Consider the following 8063-nt stretch of genomic DNA (forward strand, 5'->3'; position numbering starts at 1 on the left):
GTGGAACAGACCAATAAGGCTTTAAAAAATGCCTTTGATTAGTACCGGATTTAGACAAAGAAATTTTTAAGAAAAATATTGCAATGCTCTATAAAGAAATACATCCTAAGGTGGAAAGCTTGAAACACAAGCATTTTGTTAGAATAGAATGGTTGAATTTCTGGTTCATTAGCATTGTTAGCGGACAAAAACCCAATCTTTATATCAATAACATGTTAAACATTTTTTCTTTTGTTAACTGTGCTAAATGTTGTCAAAATAAAGAAATTCTAAGTTGTAGCTCGAAGCAATAGTTACGAGAAGTCACATTTTACAACAATTTTTTAAAAACTTTTTATCATTGTACAAAATTGTCACGCCGGGTGAGGAGCAAAATTCTCTTCACATTACATCGTAATAATCCTGCGTGCAAACATAAAAAAAGGCTGCGTGAAATCAGTTTCTATACGAAATAAGGTATATATTCTACAGAACTAACATCATCCGCATAAACCAAATACGACACGATGGAGTATTATAAAATGGCGTGGTCACACTGCCGTCATAAACACGACAGGCAGCTGAAGGATTATTTTGAAACGGACGAAGCACGGAAACTGGAAAAATCGTCATGCCATTGGCCACTAAAAATATCCCACCCTAAAGTAATGCATACAATTTTAATGATTTAGGGAATCAAAAAATTTCTAGTTCTCTCCTTTCAAACTGATGTAGCTGCCATTAGTCATGTGATTAGTTGTCTGTTACATCCATGTTTTAATATCCACAAATTATGCGCATGCGCAGAAATACGTACTTCTCAATACGTATTATTAATGTAATGTGAAACCTCCGGAGAACGAAATCCATTGGGACTTAAAAAAATCTCCGCTAGGGTGAAGTGTCAGCTACGTAAATTTCTACCCATATTGACTTCGAAATACTACAATTGTTATATGAAATAGATCTTAACATTGTACCGTTGATATATATCTTAAGATACACTTTTGAAACTTTACAGCTCTGACAACTAAATACAAAACAAACCGTGAACAAAGCGTGATGCATTTCAAAGTAAGATCTCCGATATTATTGTTACTCTCTATCTTCGCTATTCTTGCACATACTAAAAACAGTGGTACCAAACAGATTTCTTAAAAATTCAAATACAAGAAATTACTTTAGGAAAGTAATTAATACATTTAAGGGCCTTTTTATAAGTGACCGGACAACTTGATCCATCGAGACATCCCGCGTGACCAAGATCTCGGATATTCGCGGAAGATCGCTGCAAATTAAAATCGTGTTTATATGGTGCATATTCGTCTCGCCCTGGTTACAACGGAAAACTCGGTTAACCGAGATGCCGGGAACTCAGGCCGGGATCCGAGTCAAACGGGATGGATATTTGTCCATCTAAACAGTGGCAAAGTAAGGAAAAAGTTTGTGTACGATAAAACATAGCAGCTGCTCAGGAAGGACCTTGTAAAAATATCCATTGATTTGCATTAATAGTGATAACACAGTTGTTTTAAGCATATGATGAAAGTCATATTTGTTTACATATTCACCACGCCACTTTCAATTCTCCGCTAATTTTTCTTCACATAAATCCGGGATAGAAAATGAAAAATTTAAATATAAAACCCTGCTCTATCGGGAAACTCGGTTATCATATGAAAAGGCCCTTAAAGATTTCAAAGTCATTTTTGTTGCCGGACTGGCTTTATGCGCAATAATCTTGTAGGTTTTATGCGAAATTTAGAAGAATAGAAGCAAGACATTTTGAAGTTTCTTTTATAAAAAAGATTTATGTAACAGCAAGGTTAGTTCTATATCAAATAAATTATGGATATCAAATTTCAGTTTTATATTTGTATTTCCAATATGATATTTAAGATGATTTCACATTTTGTTTTTGTCCTAAATGCTCGTCAACTTTTCCACCGCCATTAGCTCCACTTTCATGCACAGTCTTAACTTAACAGATCGTTTTGTAGAGCCTTTAAAGTTGATATATAAAGATAAACGAAGCGAAACAAATAAACTACTCCTCAGAGAGAAATTTAACTTAGAAATTAGAAAACCTATTATTCCCTTGGAGGAAAATTCAAAAACTTCTTTAATTAATTATTGATTTTGAAAAATATATGTCGTGTCTGTTACAATCGAATAACAAGGAGTACTAAGGTAAATTTTGTTTCTCGTGTGAAAAAGACGCAGAAGGCTCCTTTCATTCTGCTTATTCTCTATTTTTTTTAATCAATGTTTTTTGTAGTATCCCGTTAACTAAACGTAGCATACAAAAAATTAAATAGAACAGAGAAGCGAAAGCACAACGACCGACTACCGCGAACGCTCGATTTAGTCTGCTTAGGAACTAGATTTTTCTTATATAACCTCTCTTTTAAAAAAGTGCCCTTAAGTAGGTTATATGTGGTACAGAAGAGTCTCCATAACTTGAACGGCCAGGGGGAAAAGGAAACCGTTCGAGTTAAGGAGACGTTCGAGTAGTAGAGGTTTTCAAGTTTCTTCAAAATTTTTCCCTTATTTGCCTACCAGATGAACAAAAACAGTATATTAAGTACGTAGTCTTACTTATTGGGGGTTCTGGTGTTGGTGAAATACAAAAACAGAGCGTTTTAGTTGCTTTTTGCTCAAATTTTTTGAAAAAAATCAGTTATAATTGATTGTTTACAAGTATCATCATAATCTCGTTTGATGTTTCCTTTAGGGAAGCCAACATTTCTTCCCCAAATTTCGAGAAAATGCTTTGGAGCAGTTCCTTTTTCAAGCTCTTTGAGGGTATTGTATTTTATTTTACAGGACTTGTTATCGGCTCTAGTTCTTTTTGACCCTGCCACAGACGCCCTTGTCAGATTGCTATGAAATTCTGTTTTTGAAAATTGGTTGTGAAAGCGTTGTCGTTCGAAACACAACAAAACATTCGAATCATGCATTCGAACAATATAAGGCCTACAACACACGTAAACATTAAAATATAAAAAATGATAAAGAGTTAAATGATCAGGAAAACTTATCAATTTTTTTCAAAATGCCACAAAATTCGAGTTATGGAGTCAAAAACCTTCAAGGGACAAAATAAACTGTTCGACTTAAGGGAACATTCGAGTTATGGAGGTTCGAGCAGTAGAGGTTTTTTTATAAGAGTTTATTAGGAAACTTTTACGGTGCCAACGAATTCGTTCGAGTTAAGGAGACGTTCGAGTAATAGAGGTTCGAGTTATGGAGACTCTACTGTATTAGAAAAATTACTTGCATTTATTTGGACCTACAGGCTTCCGGCAAAGTGCTTATAAACTTGTGTAAATCAACCGCCTAAGGAAGTTTACGGTATTACAGACTTTAAAGTTGAGGTTTTTTTGTGTCGTTTAACAAAATAGTTTATTAACGTGATATAAAGTTTATACGGAGGTCTAGTATTAATACTCCCATAAATTCTCTCCAGAGAAACACCCTTAATAACTTGTTATACGATTGTTCAAATTGTATCAAACTTGGCACACTTATAATACGTTTCAAAAGGAACAAAATGGTGGCAATAAACTTTTTGTTTGCGTCAGCAAATTTTCTGTGACTTTAAACAGAATGCCAAATTTCGTGCTGGAACAAAAGTAATTAAATTTTAGGCAGATTTCGCCCCCTATATTTCTCTTTTTATTTTATATTTTTTACTCTTTTTTTCATTATTATTTTAAAGAATAATTTTATTTAGAAGGGCACTGAACAAGCGAGATCTACATGTAAGTGATCACGTATTACCATTTGCACTCACTGTCAACGTTTTGGAAACTGTTCCAAATTAATAAATTTTTCATTATATCTCATTTTTTTTATTTTATCCATTTCTTTTCACTGTTATTTTTTTAATATCAATTTTATTATCTCTTATGGAGCATTTCATTTAGAAGGACACTGAACAAGCGAGACCTACATGTAAGTGATCACGTATTGCCATTTGGACTCACTGTCAACGTTTTGGAAACTGTTCCTAATAAATAGATTTTTCATTCTTTTTATTTTCTTCTTCTCTTTTCATTGTTATTTTTTACTATCAACTTTTTCATCTCTTATACGATCATTTCATTTAGAAGGAGACCGAACAAGCAAGATCTGCATCTAAGCGACAACGTATTACCATTTGCACTCAGTATCAACATTGTGTAAGCTGTTCCTAATAAAATGTTCTTTCTTTTTTTATATATTTCTCCTTTTATTGATATTTTGTAACCATCTATTTTATTATTTTTTCTACCATCATTTCATTCAGACGAGAACCGAACAAGCAAGATCTGCATGTAAGTGATCACGTATTACAATTTGCAATCGTGTCTGTATTTTTGTGAACTGTTGTTAATAAATAGATAAATCTTTTTATATATATATACTTCTCATTTTATCGTTATTTTTTTATTGTCGATTTTATTCTTTTTTGTACGAACATTTTATTTAGAAGAAGAATACTGCACAAGCAAGATCCGCATGTAAGTGACAACGTATTACCATTTGCACTCGTGTAAATATTTCTGTAATCTGTTCCTAATAAAAGGATTTGTGTGTTTTATAGTTTTTTTTTTTTATTTAAAGTTGTATTTCTTGTTATCGTCAACTGTTCCTTTAAATAACGCATTGTCGGTTTTTTCATATTGTTATTATTTTTATCAATATCATATTTTACCTTGTCTTAGATGATGAGCATAAGGATACTTGGCACGCAAAACTTTCATGTAAGTATTGAAGCTCGCCATTCAGTGTTAGATTCATCTTACTAATAAAAGTTTACTACAAAAAAATACATTTTAATTTCGAATTATATTTTATTTTACAATAACATTTTTTAACATCTGATTTTATTTGCTGTTTAGACCATGGCTTAAAGCTAGGCTGTGAACAAAGTATACATGTAAGTTTCGTGTATATTTACGTTTTACCCTTATCCCCCCTTTGCATTAACCACTGACCTTACATATTCTTTTACGTATCGTTGTCATACTTACATTTTGAAATAAATGTTTTTCTAATTATCAAAAACGTTGTTACTTTCTGTAAGTTACCATTACTGGATATCAAAAATAAAGGACGCTGCTAATTCTTGTATTTATTTATTTCTTTTTATCCAGGGCTTACCCAACTGGTACTGCCGCTTATGATGCTGCTAATTCAGCGGTGTCGTACAGGCACAAAACACGGAAATATTTATTTTTGCAGTATGAGATGAACAACAAATCTAGTTTGTACAGCTACTTGAACAACTGCAGTATAGATTGATATCAAGAAAAATACAATGTACATAACACCATATTGTTTTTTGTATTTTTATGGTTTTTGTTTAGGAAATCCTCTTTTAGGAACATTTAGACTGACAGAAATTAAGACCCCAAGGCTCATAAAATTTTTAACCTTTGTAAATTTTCACAGTATAAGGTTAGAGGTCAATTTCGCTTTTTTGTACGTAAAAGGATACATTTAATTGGGTTAAAATCAAAAACGAGTGGTGTAAGTAGTTTTTTTAAAAAGCTTAAATTCCAGTTATGTCGCATTTTAAAGTTTTCAATTCCTTTCAGAAAAGCACACCCAGACGCAACCAACATATGAACGTTCTTTTGATATAAATAAAATTGACATACAATATGATATCAGTAAGTGAGACATGCACAGAAGGAAGCAGAAAACCATCCTAACATACACACCATTTACGTAGAAACCGTAGAAAGCACAATTGAGGGACGGACTTGGTAACATGGGGCCTGTCCGAGAGACAGACCCTATGGTTCGGCAAAATCTGGCAAAAAATTTATATATTGTTCTCTTTTTAAGTAGGATGCAATTTATATATTATAAAATATATTTAAAATTTGATATTTTTTTTACTAATTGAAGAAAGAGACTTTTGTTTAATTTTTTTTGAAAATATCGGGGTAAGGGGCTTCCAGTTGAACAAAAGTATTTCAAGACAGGAATCCAAGGAAAACAAATAAAAAACTGTTAAATAATGACCCCACCATCAGAATACAGTATATATAAAACCAACTCTCAGAATTTGAATACTTGAATACCCTGAAATTTTCACTTAAGCACCTCTGTCCCCCTGAACCTGTTTCAATACTGAATCTTTCGTTAATAAACGACTCGTTAGTTTATGCATCAAATGAGCTTAACCTAGGATATATCTCTTAGTTTAATTTAATAGAAAATATTGTTCTCTTTACGTAGGCTACTGAGTAAGTGAATACCCGTACTGTGCGGCACTGAACGATTTACCAATTAAGTGGACCATCAGTACTTACCTTCTGACCCAAGTAATGGCTTAATTATTTCGTAATAAACCTTGATGTTTTTAACGAGCAAGTTGTGAATTTCTTTACTCAGAGTGTTCCAGAAAGAGTTAACTATGTGATTGTTTTTAACAATTTGCTCTGTAAACTTCGTGCATTGCTAAAATAATGTGTAAAATAAACCGTTCTAAGCTTGCATTGAAGCTACAGATCTCAACCAATACTAAAGTGTGGCAATAACTAACGTCCATAATTCAGCATTGCGAAATACAACGCTACGTGTGACTTTCTATTCGATGTTTTTTGGTTCACACATATACTGTATGCTAGATTTTTTCTTACTAATCAACCAACAAATAATGTAAAACTTAGGTCGCCCCTGTATTTGCTTTTATTAGGAAAGAGGACCGAGAGGATTCCGGCCTATTTATGTCACTTTAGTTGTAAAGATTCTGATGAATGTGGAATAAGTTCTTAAAGACTTTTATTATTTAGAACCAAAACATGTTTTGATTACCAAGTATGGCGCCAAAGTAAGGTCATGAAAAAAATTTGAAGGAAAGAGAAAATAAAAGAGCTACACGGTAAGGCATTTGTAATTTCGCGTCGTCAAGTCAGCCAAAAAAATTTTTGTGAAACTAAGACATTTCCTCTCTTTTCTTAAGGACATAGTTTGGTTTTCGCATGCAGATACTCGTTGTTGAAGCTGAAAAATTGTTCAAGAGATTGGCGATTATAACCGGGACGAAATAAGAATATTGCAATACCTTAACTAAAAAGGATTCTTCTGGGTATTGTGCTCCATGCTTGAAATCCTGTCCTCAAAATAACTTTATACGTTTAATGCAACAAGAAATCTCAAGAAAATAATTTTCTGAGGAAACAACAAGAAGAGATTAAAAATTTCAAGAACATAATCTTCTGAGGAAACAACAAGATCAGATTTTAAAAATGTCAAGAAAATAATCTTCTAAGACAACAAGAAGAGATTCGAAAAGTTCAATAACATAATCTTCTAAGGAAACAACAAGAACAGATTTAAAAATATAAAGAAAATAATCTGAGGAAACAAGTTGTCATGTAAGTTATGTATATCTTTCTTAGATTTTTATTGTTTTTCTGTGACCCTTTGCCTTGCGAGTTAAAATACAGACCTAATATTATTTTTTTCATTGCATAAGAAAGCGTTAATAATTTTTGAGAAAATATACTAATTCAAATCTATAGTTGTCTTATGTGTTTCTACAGTTTTATAAAAAAAGGTAAACGGCAACTATGTTTTAAAATGGACAAAATTGATAGAATTTTCTACTGGTGACAAATATTTTGACTAATCAATAATTTCGTCTGACATTGCATTCGGTGATAATTTATCCTTGTTTACCTTTTTATTCAGTATTTTTTAATTTTCACCATATTGTGTTTTTTCTTGCCCTACTTTCTTCAAACAATAAACAACACGAAGATGTATTTTTTTTTTTTTTTTGCATTTTCACCTTAAATAATTATTTTTGGTAATATAAAGATTAACTATGCATTCTTTCCTCAAATAATCATTTTTTGTAATATAAACATGTATTTTTACCTTAAATAATTGTTTCTTGTAATACAAAGATTAACTATGCATTCTTTCCTCAAATAATCATTTTTTGTAATATAAACATGTATTTTTACCTTAAATAATTGTTTCTTGTAATATAAAGATTAACTATGCATTCTTTCCTCAAATAATCATTTTTTTGAATACAAATAAAAAAAATTAATGCATTCTTGTTTTTGTATTTTTGC

At 31.7% G+C, this 8063-nt stretch overlaps 1 long non-coding RNA gene across 1 annotated transcript; it reads left to right on the forward strand.

Annotated features, from left to right (window-relative positions):
* Positions 1 to 2114: 2114 nt before the first annotated feature.
* LOC130628893 (uncharacterized) lies at positions 2115 to 6121 on the forward strand. The gene is made up of 8 exons (XR_008981869.1): positions 2115 to 2169; positions 3716 to 3743; positions 3909 to 3936; positions 4092 to 4163; positions 4271 to 4484; positions 4689 to 4727; positions 4866 to 4903; positions 5121 to 6121. It is a non-coding gene; the product is annotated as an uncharacterized LOC130628893 (long non-coding RNA).
* Positions 6122 to 8063: the final 1942 nt, after the last annotated feature.

Source organism: Hydractinia symbiolongicarpus, chromosome 15 (genome assembly GCF_029227915.1).
Source record: "Hydractinia symbiolongicarpus strain clone_291-10 chromosome 15, HSymV2.1, whole genome shotgun sequence".
Taxonomy (NCBI): domain Eukaryota; kingdom Metazoa; phylum Cnidaria; class Hydrozoa; order Anthoathecata; family Hydractiniidae; genus Hydractinia; species Hydractinia symbiolongicarpus.